General features: G+C 41.8%; 1 protein-coding gene across 1 annotated transcript in view; it reads left to right on the plus strand.

Moving 5' to 3' along the window:
• The window catches only part of LOC306925040 (neural-cadherin), a gene marked incomplete at its 5' end in the record, with an annotated part of 185,678 nt that overhangs the window by 85,863 nt on the left and 82,982 nt on the right, over nucleotides 1-16,833 (plus strand). The gene's annotated exons all lie outside the window — the stretch shown is intronic.

Consider the following 16,833-nt stretch of genomic DNA (forward strand, 5'->3'; position numbering starts at 1 on the left):
ATTGTGGGGAAGGTTTGACAGAAAATAGCCGATCCCGAGCATGTTGATCAGGTATTTTCTGAGAAAGCTTTCCCCACAATAACAGAACACAGAAAAGACACTAGTATTTGTATATAATTATCAACAAATTGATTAACAGTGTTACTTTATAATTTGTCTCACAGCAGTGAAAATCTGTTGTTTTCTCTAGTCTACATCTTCTATTGTCAGGTGCAATACAGTACATGCAAGTAAGCACACATAATTACAGTATGCAGGTACTGTATGCACACATTGTATGTTTACACAGGTAAACACACCAGACATCATAGACAAATATGAGTATACACAGTAGTACACACAAAGAGGCGTATGATAAGGTACATACACACACATAACCAGATGCAGAAAATATTTACTACTAATTTACTAATTTGAAAATATAATTATTTATTCTATATGACACACACGTCGCACTTGCACAAGTAAGTATATTCTATATAAGTGTTAAGTACAGGAACATGGTGGCAGAAGACTTTCTGCACATGGTTAATTCCCAAGAGTATGCTGCATATATAGCTCATCTGTTCACATTAAAACACACACAAACACACACACACGCGCACGCACGCACGCACGCACGCACGCGCGCCCACGCACACACACACACACACACACACACACACACACACACACACACACACACACACACACACACACACAAATCCATTATCACCTGCTCAGCGTCCAGATGGCTGGTACAGACATAGCATAGCTGTTATAAACTATCAGCATCCCTCAAGGCCCTCTGATGTATAAGCATGGCTGACTAATTCACTCTAAAGGGCTGTACATGTGATCCTGTGTGTGTGTGTGTGTGTGTGTGTGTGTGTGTGTGTGTGTGTGTGTGTGTGTGTGTGTGTGTGTGTGTGTGTGTGTGTGTGTGTGTGTGTGTGTGTGTGTGTGTGTGTGTGTGTGTGTAGGTTTGTTTTGACCCAAGTGCCTTGAAACATGCTGTACATAGGAGCCACAACTAATCTGTTCTAACCTGCATTACACCATATATTTCAGCCTTTCAATGGAACAATGGTACAAACTCAATACAGTAGCAGCAGCTAATGATAAGAGTTTACACCAATCTATTTGATTTGTTCTTATTTTAGAGCTTAAATGATTGATAGTTTCTACGCTTTCAGACTTAGGGGGTCCTTGAAAATAAAAAGGTTTGAGGTTTGAGGTTGATGTTCTACTGTTTTCCACTGAGAAGCTTCAGTGGAACAGTATGGGGAAAGTTTCTTACTCAAACTGATGACAGATGTTGAGTGAGAGGAGGTTTTTACTTTGAGGACATTGTAGAATAATTATATATATTGACTTATATCATGGCTTGGTAAGCTATACAGCCCACAGTTACTGTATACCAACATCACTTTAATTTAATATGCAACAGCATTTACAATACAATATATTTACCGTGTCAACCTTAGGTGAAAGTGCATGGTGAAGGAAAAACAGTTTTCCATTTAACACCATTTAAAATATTCAGGACATGTTTGCAGAATCAGTCGCACATTTCAATCTCCAATCCGTCTTCGCTGGCCGTGTCCATATTACTGAAAAGCCCCTGTGTTGCAGGTGCAGGGGTGCGTATGAAATATCCACTCAGGTGGTGGTCAGCTTGCAGCTTCCTCCCGTAAGAGGGTTTTGGAAATTGAAAATAGGGGAGCGGTTTAGCTCGACTGAGCCAAGATAGTGGCTGAGCTGAATAGGAGTGTAGTCTAAGGATACGAGTCTCAGAGTGGCATGCCAGCGGGGGTTTTGAAGGGGAGATGCCGAGTGAGACGAAGAGGAATTGGATTTCACTTCTCGAACAAGTTACATTTGTCTTGATTCCATTTGCATGAGTTGCGCTTGGAAGTGTGTGTGTGTGTGTGTGTGTGTGTGTGTGTGTGTGTGTGTGTGTGTGTGTGTGTGTGTGTGTGTGTGTGTGTGCCTATGGAGAAATATGCTATGAGCGCTGCTAACTGGCATGACACATTGCACAGCTCAAACGTATGTTTTTTTTGTATTTTAATTCTTTGTAATCTCTTTAGACATAATGTAGGCGTAGACTTGTATTGCTGTAGCTATGTAATAGTACATTGTTACAAAGTCATTAAATTACAACTGTCTGTAGCACACAAACCTATCCAGCCAGAATCACTGTTATGAACTTGTTTAAAGGTCCGCTGACATTCCTAGAATTCCTATTGCTGGTATTGTACATCACGTGGTCTGACTGAAAACAGTTTGAAACCACGCGCGACGCGCTACGGCGCTAGCAACAAGTGGCTACTAGGTCAGGCTAGCGTTTTTGACGGTACATTTAGCGTCATATTGGCTATAAATGTAATTGGAAAAAAATATTTTTTCGCTCGAATCTCTTAGTTAGAATGCAACTGAGGTTGGCGTGGGATTTTTTAGGGGAACTGCAGCACAATCGCAAATTTCGGGCTCGAGTCCCACGTTCCCCCGGTCACCAACACCCCTGTCTGCCCGCTCTGAGACCCGCAGCCCTGCAGCGTGACTACGGACTGTCTGCTGTGGCCTCTGCCCGCTCTGACAGCTCTCATCGCCGCAGCGCCTGTCTAATGTACCGCTGTTCTCTTCCCTTCCTTTCGTCCCCTCTCAGCCACAGGACGAAATGTATACCCTCTGCAATACCGTCCTTAGTTACCACAACATTGTTCAAGGGAACTTGTGTGTTTGTTTATTCATTGTAAATAATAATCAATATCGCTATTATCGCCCTGGTTGTCCGAGCCGCTCCGCGGGTTTGAGGCAGTTTTGGCCCGGGGAGGCTGCGTTGCCTCTGGTCCCCGCAGTGAGACCTGATCATGCAGGCATACTGTAACACACACATGGGGGCGCGGGACCTCTCTCTCTCTCTCTCTCTCTCTCACACACACACACATCGCATCTTGCAATGGAGGACGGACTCTGGCACCATTAGCGAAGCGTTATTTGAAGATGGGGACTTTAGTGGAGCAACCATCATTGCCCTACCAGTTTGAACCCCTGGCTTCTGGCTCAGCAGCTACGGAGGCAGTTGATGGAGCTGTCGGAGGTGTGAAGCCATGGCCGCTGATTATCGCATGGGTGACAAAGCTTGGTAAATAAACACAACTCTTCGCGTTCACAACGGCTACACTATACAGGCTAAAACATATCGATATAATCAACTTGGTAAATGAACGTCACCCCCACTTGATCTAGTAAGATTATGTTCCAACGTGGACTTTGTGAAATACTGTCCCCCAAAGAAAATGTGTGCTGTAGCCCTTACTTTTCTATGGAGAGCCAACACAAGCACAGGGGAGGCTTGTGATAACTGGCATAAGTGTTATAAGAGTTTTTATATACAAAACGTTTAGACATTTTAGTCCACTCACAGTGACTCACTCACAACATTTATACACAAAGTACACCCTGGCTTCTGTCTGGGAGATATGTGTGTTAGTGCTTTGATTCTAATTATCATTATACACCCTGAAGTGAAAGGAAATACATTTTGATTGATTGATTGAATCAATCAAAATGAAGTGAAAGGAAATAAATAAAACACAAAGGTCATGTATTGCCTTTAGACAATCAAAACCAGTTAGAAATATTACAATACAGCATTGAATGTGATATGTCACTTCATGTTGATATGACACTATCAGGAATAAAGCCAGAATTGGAGATGAGTAGCCTACCATGTTTTGTTGGAATGTAAGAATACTAGCATTATGAATTTCAGGCAAAAATACCTGCCAATTAATTTTATTACCCACCCATCTATGTTTAAATTAATTGCATTACTAAAATCTGAAGAACAAAAAGTAATCTATAAATTCGGTGCTTTTCTGAAAAATGTTCTTCCACTGTTAAAATAGTGAATCTGTGCTCCATACCATGTGATTGTGGTCGTGATAAAATGATGATGAGGAAATGAAAACATGTCAAAAAGGTTGCAGATCCATGCACTTGACTGCAGCAGGTCACCCCCATGACCTCAATGCTGTACTGTCAACATAATACATAAATGTTTTGAGTATAATAGACAAACTAATTTTGTATCATGATAGGAAATTGAAATGTAGTACTAGTATATGATGAATCTAAAAACATGTCTCTCCAAATACAGGTCATGCCGCTATTACAGGCACCTGGGATACAGCAAATTCGTCCGTTGGTGTTGGAGTTACATGGGCTGCTTTGTCCTCCCATCCTGTGTTGATTCGTGTGAGACATGAAATCCCCAATGCTCATGATTCACCATAGAGGTTTTTTGGCCCCTCTTGGCTTCCAATAACAGTTTTATAAATTACTCTTCAGTATTGTTTACTTTCAATTAATTATCTAAAAGTATTCCTGTTTTTCATTCATTGGTAGAATGTTCCCACACTAGTGAAGTTTGTAAAGGAACTACAGCTAATATTTCATGTTGTTGCTGTCCACCTACCGTAATTCCTTTATTGATTGTATGTTGGTTATCTCTGCCCTACCAAGCTTATGTAGATTATATGTTGGTGTGTTGGTTATCTGCAGCCTACCAAGCTGTGGATTCTGAACATTTATTTGATTGAATATGTATTTGTTTCCCTGACACAAAAGGGGGAAATAACTAACTAAATAAACATATCAATATCAGTATTGGCTAAATTGTTATCGGTATCAGCCAAGAATTTCTTGCATCCCTAATCAAAAATCATTATTTATTCAGAATTTGACCCAGACTACCATTTGAGATTTTAGCCTCTCAGAAGACCCAAGACATAGAATATTGTCGTTGTTGGATAAAATGTTGTTCACATTTCCATGCTGTATTGATGTGTCATTGTAGGAGAGATGACAGGCAAACGTTGAGCAAAATAACAATTCTACATCATACCCATTTAGGACTGAGACCAAAACCTGTTTCTATAAAAGTGGCTTTCAAACTATTTCATGTCAAATATGTATGTAATTGACCGTGGACCCCCATCTCAAAATGTTGTTTCAGGGACCTCCCAGAAACGTTCGCTGTGAATGAATATTATATTCAAAGATTGGCACTCATTTTCATGATTTTTCAAAAATGCCAGATCTACAAGCTTGTAGATCTGCTATTTTTTGTTTGTTTTATGAGCTTGTTGATCTATTCTATGCAGATCTGCTATTTTTCAATATTCTTCAAAGTATAACATAATGCACCAAACAGGGTTCCTGTCCTGAATCCTGAATTGTAATGCATGTGCAATAATTGTACTCTTGAGAGCATAAAATGAAACCAAATGGACCAGATCTAAAAAGGGTCCATTGGTAATGGTTACAAACTCTCCATTTAGCTGGGCCCATGGGGACAACCTGGAATCCCCTCAAGGACCACTGGTGGTCAGGGCCACTGGTTGAAAACCATTGCATTGGACTATATGACATTATAAATGCATAATTTCCGTACATGGTATTTTATTACAATAAATTAGGACTCTGGTAGAGGGGGCAGGTTGAAATGCTTGGAGTCCTTGGATCCAACATAAATAACAGAATATTCGTGAAGACGCATGAGGGAACGACCGTTCTGATGAGCTGCTCTGCCAGACATCCCTAGCACCAACGGACAAAGTTCCGGTAGGCTGTGTACCGGTACTGCCTATTGGGCAGAGAAACAGACTGTGAGACATGATTTACTGTACATGGGCTTTGATGGTACAATTTTTGTACAACTGTGATATAATGACTTGAAACGACAACCACATGCACTCTGGCCACGTTCAGGTGTTTAGACAGATATCTGGTGTTGTGTTCATGATGTGATCATGCAATGGTTCAATTATTGACATGGTTCTGTTAGTGAGTGACATGTTGCCTCAATGTAATGGTTCACTGGACCCAGGGGTGGTCGTTTAGATGGGTCCCAGGGACATATTACGAGTCCTACTTCAACAACGTTAAGAGTACAGTATTGCATCCCAGAGTCTAAGGATGATCATTTTCACTTCAAACTGCAATGATGTAAATAGCCTGCATCCTGGGCTATTTGCATCATTGCAGTTCCAAGTGAAAATGACATGGTGTATTTTATTGACATGCAGATCCATGGTTCCTTTATTGATAGGCTATATGTGAGACATGACAACAAAGGTGATATAAGTGAAAATTAAATAGTTTTGTTTGTAAGATGACTGTTAGTTCGTTCTATTGGAATAATGGCATGGTTCTGTGGCAAAATAAATAATAGCTTATGCAACAATTCTGAATCATTTACATTGTTCTGGGTTGTTCTGGTATGTTCTTAGTCAAATATGTTCAAAATTGGAATAATGGCATGGTTCTGTTGTGAAGTTACACCACATAGTTGCAATGTGATTCACGTTATACATCATTGATTGATTGACATTTTTATTCAGCTTGTAGAATGGGTAGGCCTACATTTCAAGCACAAGTGAATACAACAAGAAGATGAAACCAGAAAAGCACCAAGACTGGTTTGGTTGTAATCAGGGATGAAGTTTCATCCGAGTCACATTCAACATTAGCTCTGGTCAATAGCTCTAATGCCAGCAAAGGGCATTAGGGCTATTGACCAGAGATAATTCAACATGCACTATATATACTATACACGATGCAATACTGAATATGATAAAACAGCATGGTTTCTACATGTCACACTTTACCCCCATATATTATTATTATATTGGTATTTTTTAGCCTGTGTAGCATAGGAGCAGGACGATATAGTTGGCCATGTTGTGTTTATTTACCAATCTTTGTTGCTCCACCCCGTTGATATCTTCCACGTTCGATATTGGGATGAATGATGGGGAGTCCTCAACCTGAAATGTCGCTTCGGTGCTACCGAGGCACAGATTCTGTGCGTGGGTAAAGTGCGCGGGGCATCTGAGGGTCCCTTCGTTGAGTGTTTTTTTTTGCAAAACTAATGCTTGGAATGGATTCAGCATCATGAAAACCCCCTAGTTTGACATGTCACATGCTACATGCATGATGACATTTTTAATATTTTGCCTGCTATAGGTTGTAATTGGTATGGTCACATATTATGCCAATTATGAAAACATGTGCAAGTTAGCATCCGGCAGTTTCTACATGCTGGGGACCCATACTAAACATTTCTAACATAAAACGTTGGAGTACTCAACATGTCCGGGTTCACTTTTTGGCTACTATGCTATTTTTAGAGTGTTTATCCATGGATGTGGATATGTACAATATATATGATTTCAGAATAGGGCATTTTTAGATATTAACCCCTTCATGCTTAAAACAGCAAAATCCCATAAAATACAATATAAATCAATGCAAATGCAACACATTTTCATTGCAAAATAAATGTGGAAGTGGTCATATCTCCTTTCCACCACAACCCCTTGATGAATTAACTCCTTCAGCCTTATTGTGAGCATTCTACACCAAAACATCAACAGAACATTGTGTGCATGACAAACCATATATAATCATTCATACTTATACATTATTATTACACATAATTATAAAGTGTGCATGCTGCACACTTTATAATTGCACAAATGCCATCTGGGGCAGGTTTGTATTCTTCAGGTAGATTGTTAGGGCTCAGTGGCCTGATGTGTCTTTTTCCATCCAAACTACTCTGGGTCCCATGCCGGTGGACTTGGCTTTCTCAATTTGCATCCCATCCTCAGTGAACATGGCGGTTAAGATTGGTGCCAGCTCATAGGCGAGGGCATCCTCCACATGAACCTCACAGTCACTAGACAGGAGTATGATGACCCTTGAATAGATAGCATTTAGGTCATACACTTTGAGTGTATTATTTGAATGGATTTGGCTGTTGTTGCCAACATCTTCACTTTAGATGGGATGGTCTTGTGAAATACCTTTGACCAGGACATCTTTTCTAAATCTTGAAAAATTGTGTTCCCACTCTTTATAGTAGCCTCGCAGTGGCCAGACACAAATCTGCTCAGGGCCAAGGTATTCACGGTCCCTTGCTTCAAGGTTATTCTAATAATCCATTCTGCACTGTGGCCGTACCTCATGAAGGTGAACCCTATGAACTGGTTGGTCCACCGACAATTTCATGGTGTCACATAAAAATACCTTTTAACATGTGGAAGTAGCTTTTCATGTAGTGGGGTTCCGTCTCAATGTTAAATTTAGTTGTCATTTACAACTCATGTAAAAGTTTAACTTTCACTACTAATTTGAAGGTGAGGGTCTATAGAACCATTTTGGTTCAGTGGCAACCACCCAGATAAAAAAAATTGGCCTCTAGGGGGCGTACCCCCCATTAGCAAAACATGTTCTGTTGTAACTTTTGATTGAATTATCCAATCTGAACACATGAGATATGTATGGATTCACAATACGGAGTAGCATTTGGTACTTAGACCATATTACACATATAATACCCCCCCCCCCCCCGTATTGGTGTATATCCACAAAAATAGCAAGTAGTCCAGCATCTATGTGCAGTATTTTGATGGAATTGTGCACTTTACAATAAAAGCATGACATTTGGCACACAGTTGGAGCATGCCATAAGGAACATTGTTGACTATGGGGCCATCACAGATTTGTCCCGTGGTAACCATGGCAGCCATTTTCTAAAATGGCCGCCGCCTGCTGTTAATTTACCAATTCAGGTTCTAGACCACCTAGGATCTTGATTCTGGTGACTAATCCTACATTGTCAAGGATGAGGAATACAGTGGTACTATTTGTCCTGTGACCATGGTAGACATTTTTCATAATGGCCGCCACCTGCTGTTATTTTACCAATAACTCCACCACATGAGGTGTGGTGAGGGTCTATTTCAGGTGCAGGTTGAGTTTAGCCTGGCGCAGCCAGGTTGAGTTGCTACTGACAGGACATACAGGAGGTGGGCTTTCTGACCTTTGACTCGTCCCTTTAAGGCACAGTGTTTTTGGTGGAGACTTGCCTCATGACATCGTTGCTGCGGCAGTGGCACACTCTGGGTCTCTGGGGCATTGTATCTTGGCGGCCTCCTGTCAGTGTTTCTCCATACTTCTCAATGAGCTCTGTGTTCTGTGACATTCTGACATGATAGGGACACAGAGAACGACACTCATGCCCCATTCAGTGTCTGCACATCCTGCCTGATAGTTCTGAGGGCAGATCTTCAGGTGTTCGGTTGAGGCCGAGTCTTTCCACTGCAGCGGGAAGAAGCATTGTGCGTTCTGACCCATCGCCAAGAAGGGCATAAGTGTCGAGGGAACAGTCACCGTCGTGAAATATAACTCAAGCTACTTTGAGTAGGACCTTTTTCCCGTCAACTGGCTTGTCAAGGTACAGCACCTCGGCAGTGGTGTTCACCAGACAGCTCTCATCAGGCCTCAAGCAGGACTTCAAGGTGTTTGCCAATGCACAGGCTACATGGCCTCCTGAGATCACACTGGGCAGCTATAGGTGTGATCTACCACAGCGCCAGCACCACTTCTTGGTTCGAATCCATTCTGTGATCGGTTCTGTCATGAGTCTCTAGTACACTGAAGTGTTCGTTAATCTCACATAATGGACAGTATGCATTAGCTTTCCCTGTCTCTTAGGGTGGGGTTGCAGCCTCGCACTCCGTCTTCAGAACCATGCAGAACTGTGGCATATCTGCCCATTTTCTGAGGTAACCGCTGGGTGACGTTGGATGGCAGCAGGTTTGAGTGATAATTTGAGGCGGGCAAACTCACTCGGGTCTCTGTTGGTGAAGTCGGGGATGGTAGGTCGTGGCCCCCTGTATTGCTGCTCCACTGTGTTATCTGGTGGGGGGTACAAGGGCTGGTGTTCTGGCAATGCCGGATACTGGCAGTTCAGGGGCAGAGCTGGTTGGCCAGCTGGAAGGGGGTCTGGCTAGGAGTACACTCCTGGTGTTATGACCTCACTGGGTACTGGTGACTCAGGGGCAGAGCTGGTTTTATTTGGAAGGGGGTCTGATGAGGAGTAGTACACGGAATACGCCGGCTGATGTCCTGGGCTCACTTGACTCTCACAAGTCAGTTTGAACACATGTACTGTACAGTACTACATCGATATTACACATTTTGATGTGCATGTTGTAAATAGTACTGTAGCACTGTATTCCTCATCCTTGAAAACCTGAATTGGTAAAATAACAGCAGGTGGTCGTGGCCATTTTGGAAAATGGCGGCCAGGTCACCACGGGACAACTCTGCGATGGCCCCATGTTAGCCAAAAATGTCCCTTATGGCATGATTTAACTGTGAGCCAAATGTCATCGTAAAGTGCACGATTTCCACGGGTAGAGGCTGGGCTAAGTGGGGTATTATATTCCAATATCTAACTTTAGTTCCTCACATACTGTATTGTCTCATTTGTGTGAAATATAAGAGATTTTCCAATCATATTTAATTTTTATACAATTACTCATTCATGATAACATACTGTAGGTATAGGCACTAACCTCACCATTCTAGGTTCAACAGAACAGAAGTTAGGTGTAATTTGAAGTAATTTGATGTACATTGGTGGCCATTTTTATTTCTTTCCCCATATCAGCATATTCAAAACATTTGAAATCCAGTTAATTCCTCACACAGTATTGATTTGATCATCCAATATGGCCGCCCCAATATTAGTTATAATGGGGGGTGAATAGGGGAAAAATGTAAACTGAGAGATATTTCCACGACACTTCTCAGGTTGATCAATGATATGAATACAAACATTTTTTGTATTGCAAGTTTCCATGAAATCCAATATGGCCGCCCCAATATTAGTTATAATGGGGGGTGAATAGGGGAAAAATTTAAACTGAGAGATATTTCCACGAAACTTCTCAGGTTGATCAATGATATGAATACGAAAATTTTTTGTATTGCAAGTTCCCATGAAATCCAATATGGCCGCCACAATATTAGCCCCTATTAGTTATAATGGGGGGTGAATAGGGCACAATTTTAAACTGAGAGATATTTCCACGAAACTTCTCAGGTTGATCAATGATATGAATACAAACATTTTTTGTATTGCAAGTTTCCATGAAATCCAATATGGCCGCCCCAATATTAGTTATAATGGGGGGTGAATAGGGGAAAAATTTAAACTGAGAGATATTTCCACGAAACTTCTCAGGTTGATCAATGATATGAATACGAACATTTTTTGTATTGCAAGTTCCCATGAAATCCAATATGGCCGCCACAATATTAGCCCCTATTAGTTATAATGGGGGGTGAATAGGGCACAATTTTAAACTGAGAGATATTTCCACGAAACTTCTCAGGTTGATCAATGATATGAATACGAAAAAAATTTGTATTGCAAGTTTCCATGAAATCCAATATGGCCGCCACAATATGGCCGCCACAATATTAGTACCAAGAAAATAGGTTTTGGCTCTAACTTCTGAACCAGATGAGCTAGAAATGCAAACTTGGTGTCTATTTCATGGTTTCTGACCATGAGAGACTCAATGGAATACCTATTTTTATTATTGGGTGTGTCTGGACCCAATGGTCTGGTGGCTACCCTGGTGGTCTGGTGGCTACCCGAAATAGTGCTTTACCATGATTTCTACCATGATTGTTGACTGTTTTGGCAAACACAAGCAATATTAGTCCATTGGCTAAGATCCATGGCACAGAAGGGACATATATGCTTGAGCTTGCATATTGTCAAAATGGCTGCAAACATGAAAAAGAAAAGAGACTTCCTGTCAGATTTTGGATACCTGCATTTGCCATAACATCAAAAGTTGTCCACCAGAAATATCTATGACCCAATAGAATCAAAAAGGGGTGGTTTGCCCCCCTGGGTAATAGGATCTTACAGGAATTGTAATGTGTACAATTTTGCCCTATTCACCCCCCATAGGGGCTAATATTGGGGCGGCCATATTGGACGTTCGCCCAAAACTTGACCGGGTTGTCCATATAGGTTGTGATCCTACTGGGTCATAGATATTATTTCTGGTGGACAACTTTGTATGTTATGACAAATGCAGGTCAACCCCCTTTGCCCCCTGGGTAGTAAATGGGATATGTGTATGTACTGCAGATTCAGCATTGTTGCATAATATTTATTTTGCCACAGAACCATGCCATTATTCCAATAGAATGAACTAACAGTCATCTTACAAACCAAACTATGTAATTAGTGTGGTTGCAACCAGACTATTGTAATTGTAACACTTTTTAGTGTTATTGTTATTGGTAACATTTATTTATCGTCACCTTATTAAACTAATTGCCTAAGTCATTTTTTCAAGGTTTTCAGGAAACACAAAAAACTGTGCCAAATGTAGAATATATTATATTTCTTAATTATTTAAATTCCAAAAAATATGAAAAAATATGACTATTGACATACAAATAAAGTTGTATGTCAATCATGTAACATGTAAGGATAAAATGACTTAGGCCAATATCTGAACATGCCATTTATGGCAATTATAAACCTTATTTAGGCCAAATTACTTACTGCAGTAAGTGACTTAGGCAAAATGTTTTTATTCCAATTATTTTTAATAGACCATGGTTTAGGGTCAGCCACAGAGTGTTTAAAATTATATCAGAGCACAAAGACATTTGATACTGAAGGGGAGTGAATGGGAGTGAATGGGAGTGAATGGGACTGAATGAGAGGTACTGTTACTATGGGACTGATACTATGGGAGTGAATGGGACTGAATGGGAGGGAATGGGAGTGAATGGGAGGTAGTTACTATGGGAGTGAATGGGAGGTACTGTTACTATGGGACTGATACTATGGGAGTGAATGGGAGTGAATGGGAGGTAATGGGAGTGAATGGGACTGAATGGGACTGAATGGGAGGTAGTTACTATGGGAGTGAATGGGAGGTACTGTTACTATGGGACTGATACTATGGGAGTGAATGGGACTGAATGGGAGTGAATGGGAGTGAATGGGAGGTAGTTACTATGGGAGTGAATGGGAGGTACTGTTACTATGGGACTGATACTATGGGAGTGAATGGGAGTGACTGGGAGTGAATGGGAGGTAATGTTACTATGGGACTGAATGGGAGTGAATGGGATTTAATGGGACTGAATGGGAGTGAATGGGAGTGAACGGGAGTGAATGGGACTGAATGGGAGTGAATGGGAGGTACTGTTACTATGGGACTGATACTATGGGAGTGAATGGGACTGAATGGGAGTGAATGGGATGAATGGGAGTGACAGTCCCATAGTAACAGTAGCTCCCATTCACTCCCACTCACTCCCATTCACTCCCATTCACTCCTCATACACTCCTATTCAGTCCCATTCACTCCCATTCAGTCCCATAGTAACAGTACCTCCAATTCACTCCCATTCACTCCCATTCAGTCCCATAGTAACAGTACCCCCCATTCACTCCCATTCACTCCCATTGTATCAGTCCCATAGTAACAGTACCTCCCATTCACTCCCATTCACTCCCATAGTATCAGTCCCATAGTAACAGTACCTCCCATTCACTCCCATTCAGTCCCATTCACTCCCATAGTATCAGTCCCATAGTAACAGTACCTCCCATTCACTCCCATAGTATCAGTCCCATAGTAACAGTACCTCCCATTCACTCCCATTCACTCCCATAGTATCAGTCCCATAGTAACAGTACCTCCCATTCACTCCCATAGTATCAGTCCCATAGTACAGTACCTCCCATTCACTCCCATTCACTCCCATAGTATCAGTCCCATAGTAACAGTACCTCCCATTCACTCCCATAGTATCAGTCCCATAGTAACAGTACCTCCCATTCACTCCCATAGTATCAGTCCCATAGTAACAGTACCTCCCATTCACTCCCATAGTATCAGTCCCATAGTAACAGTACCTCCCATTCACTCCCATTCACTCCCATAGTATCAGTCCCATAGTAACAGTACCTCCCATTCACTCCCATAGTATCAGTCCCAAAGTACAGTACCTCCCATTCACTCCCATTCACTCCCATAGTATCAGTCCCATAGTAACAGTACCTCCCATTCACTCCCATAGTATCAGTCCCATAGTAACAGTACCTCCCATTCACTCCCATAGTATCAGTCCCATAGTACAGTACCTCCCATTCACTCCCATTCACTCCCATAGTATCAGTCCCATAGTAACAGTACCTCCCATTCACTCCCATAGTATCAGTCCCATAGTAACAGTACCTCCCATTCAGTCCCATTCACTCCCATAGTATCAGTCCCATAGTAACAGTACCTCCCATTCACTCCCATTCACTCCCATAGTATCAGTCCCATAGTAACAGTACCTCCCATTCACTCCCATAGTATCAGTCCCATAGTAACAGTACCTCCCATTCAGTCCCATTCACTCCCATAGTATCAGTCCCATAGTAACAGTACCTCCCATTCACTCCCATTCACTCCCATAGTATCAGTCCCATAGTAACAGTACCTCCCATTCACTCCCATAGTATCAGTCCCATAGTAACAGTACCTCCCATTCACTCCCATTCACTCCCATTCACTCCCATAGTATCAGTCCCATAGTAACAGTACCTCCCATTCACTCCCATAGTATCAGTCCCATAGTAACAGTACCTCCCATTCACTCTCATAGTATCAGTCCCATAGTAACAGTACCTCCCATTCACTCCCATAGTATCAGTCCCATAGTACAGTACCTCCCATTCACTCCCATTCACTCCCATAGTATCAGTCCCATAGTAACAGTACCTCCCATTCACTCCCATAGTATCAGTCCCATAGTAACAGTACCTCCCATTCACTCCCATTCAGTCCCATTCACTCCCATAGTATCAGTCCCATAGTAACAGTACCTCCCATTCACTCCCATTCAGTCCCATTCACTCCCATAGTATCAGTCCCATAGTAACAGTTCCTCCCATTCACTCCCATTCAGTCCCATTCACTCCCATAGTATCAGTCCCATAGTAACATTACCTCCCATTCACTCCCATTCAGTCCCATAGTATCAGTCCCATAGTACAGTACCTCCCATTCACTCCCATTCACTCCCATAGTATCAGTCCCATAGTAACAGTACCTCCCATTCACTCCCATTCAGTCCCATTCAGTCCCATTTTGAAAGGTGTGTTAAAATGGCCTAAGTCACATTTTATTATGACTTAGGCAAAATAAAATGGCCTAAGTCTCACTCTTGACATAGGCCATTTTTTTAATAGGGTGTAACAGGGAGGCCTTTTACGTTAGGGGGCGATTTTACCAGAGGTGGCCAGCATCACCAGGAGTTGATTTAGGCCAAAAACTCATTTTCGGCAAAAAATGACTTAGGCCATTAGTTTAATAAGGTGACGTTATTGTATATTAGGCCTATAAACTTTATTGTGTCACGCTACTCCTCCCAGTTTTTGCCGCACCCACTCATATGTCAAAACGACCGGCTTCATCGGGAATCGTGTGCTATCTCCTTGCTAAGACATTAATTAGTTAGTGAATTAATTTTCCCCATTCACGTGAATGGGAAATGCGAAACTCACATTCACGTATTTTTTCCTCTGAGACCGGACAGGATGCAGGCTATTTGCATCATTGCAGTTTGAAGTGAAAATTACATCCTTAGATTCTGGGATGGAATACTGTACTCAGTAGGCCTACTGTACTCTAACGTCGTTGAAGTAGGACTCCTGGGACCCATCTAAACGACCATCCCTGGGTCCAGGGACCCATTACATGGGAGCAACATAAAAATAGCAGATCTACATAGAATAGATCAACAAGTTCATAAAAAATAACAAACTAAAAATAGCAGATCTACAAGCTCATACACAGAGTGCACAGAGTAACGATCTAAACTTGTAGATCTGGCATTTTTGAGAAATCGTGAAATGAGTGCCAATCTTTGAATATAATATTCATTCACAGCGAACGTTTCTGGGAGGTCCATGAAACAACATTTTAAGATTGGGGTCCACGGCCAATTACATACATATTTTGGGGTCCTTGACATGAAATAGTTTGAAAACCACTTTTATAGAAACAGGTTTTTCAGAAAATGATTTAGAAAACATTTAGTAGAATCTGGTCTCAGTCCTAAATGGGTATGGTGTAGAATTGTTATTTTGATCAACGTTTGCCTGTCATCTCTCCTACAATGATACATCAATACAGCATGGGAAAAAAATCAGAATCTAGAGCTTGGTAGGCTGCAGATAACCAACACATCAACATATGATGTACATAGCTTGGTAGGGCAGAGATAACCAACAGAATCAACTAGAAAAAGTGCCCTTCTGGGCACAGGTCTCCACCAGGAGGATAGGAGTGTGTGTGTGTGATGTATGGCAAAATGTTTAAGAGCAATATAGTGAGTGTGTGTGTGTGTGTGTGTGTGTGTGTGTGTGTGTGTGTGTGTGTGTGTGTGTGTGTGTGTGTGACGCGGCTTGGCCTGTTGTAGCGCCACCATGAGGCTGATTTGAAAACTGTCAAGTGGCATTTCTTCCAAAGCCTAGTGGGAATATGCATGCACAGTTTCACCACAATCGGACGCTGCGTTGAGTAGTTGTGGCGATTTGTACAAAACGGGTACAAAGCGGGCTACTCCTGAAAAGTTTAGAAGCCAATCGTAGCCAATGAGGGTGGATTATGAGAAATCAAACAAACCCGTCTTGATCACATGACTATGGAGAGCATGTGTACCGATTTGCGTGAAATTTGGATAAAATCTGAAGGAGTAATATTAGAAAATGTGTTTTACATATGTCGGCCTCTTGGTGGCGCTATAAAGAGCAGATGTGAAAAATTCCAGGCAAAGGTTTTTCGTTGGCGTCTAGGGAGTTGGCATACAAAGTTATCCACAGATCCGTGCAGTTAGAGGTAAAAACACTTTTCGGCCAGTCATAGCGCCACCATTAGGCTGAGTTGAAAATAT

This window comes from Electrona antarctica (genome assembly GCF_951216825.1).
Source record: "Electrona antarctica genome assembly, chromosome: 6".
Taxonomy (NCBI): Eukaryota; Metazoa; Chordata; class Actinopteri; order Myctophiformes; family Myctophidae; genus Electrona; species Electrona antarctica.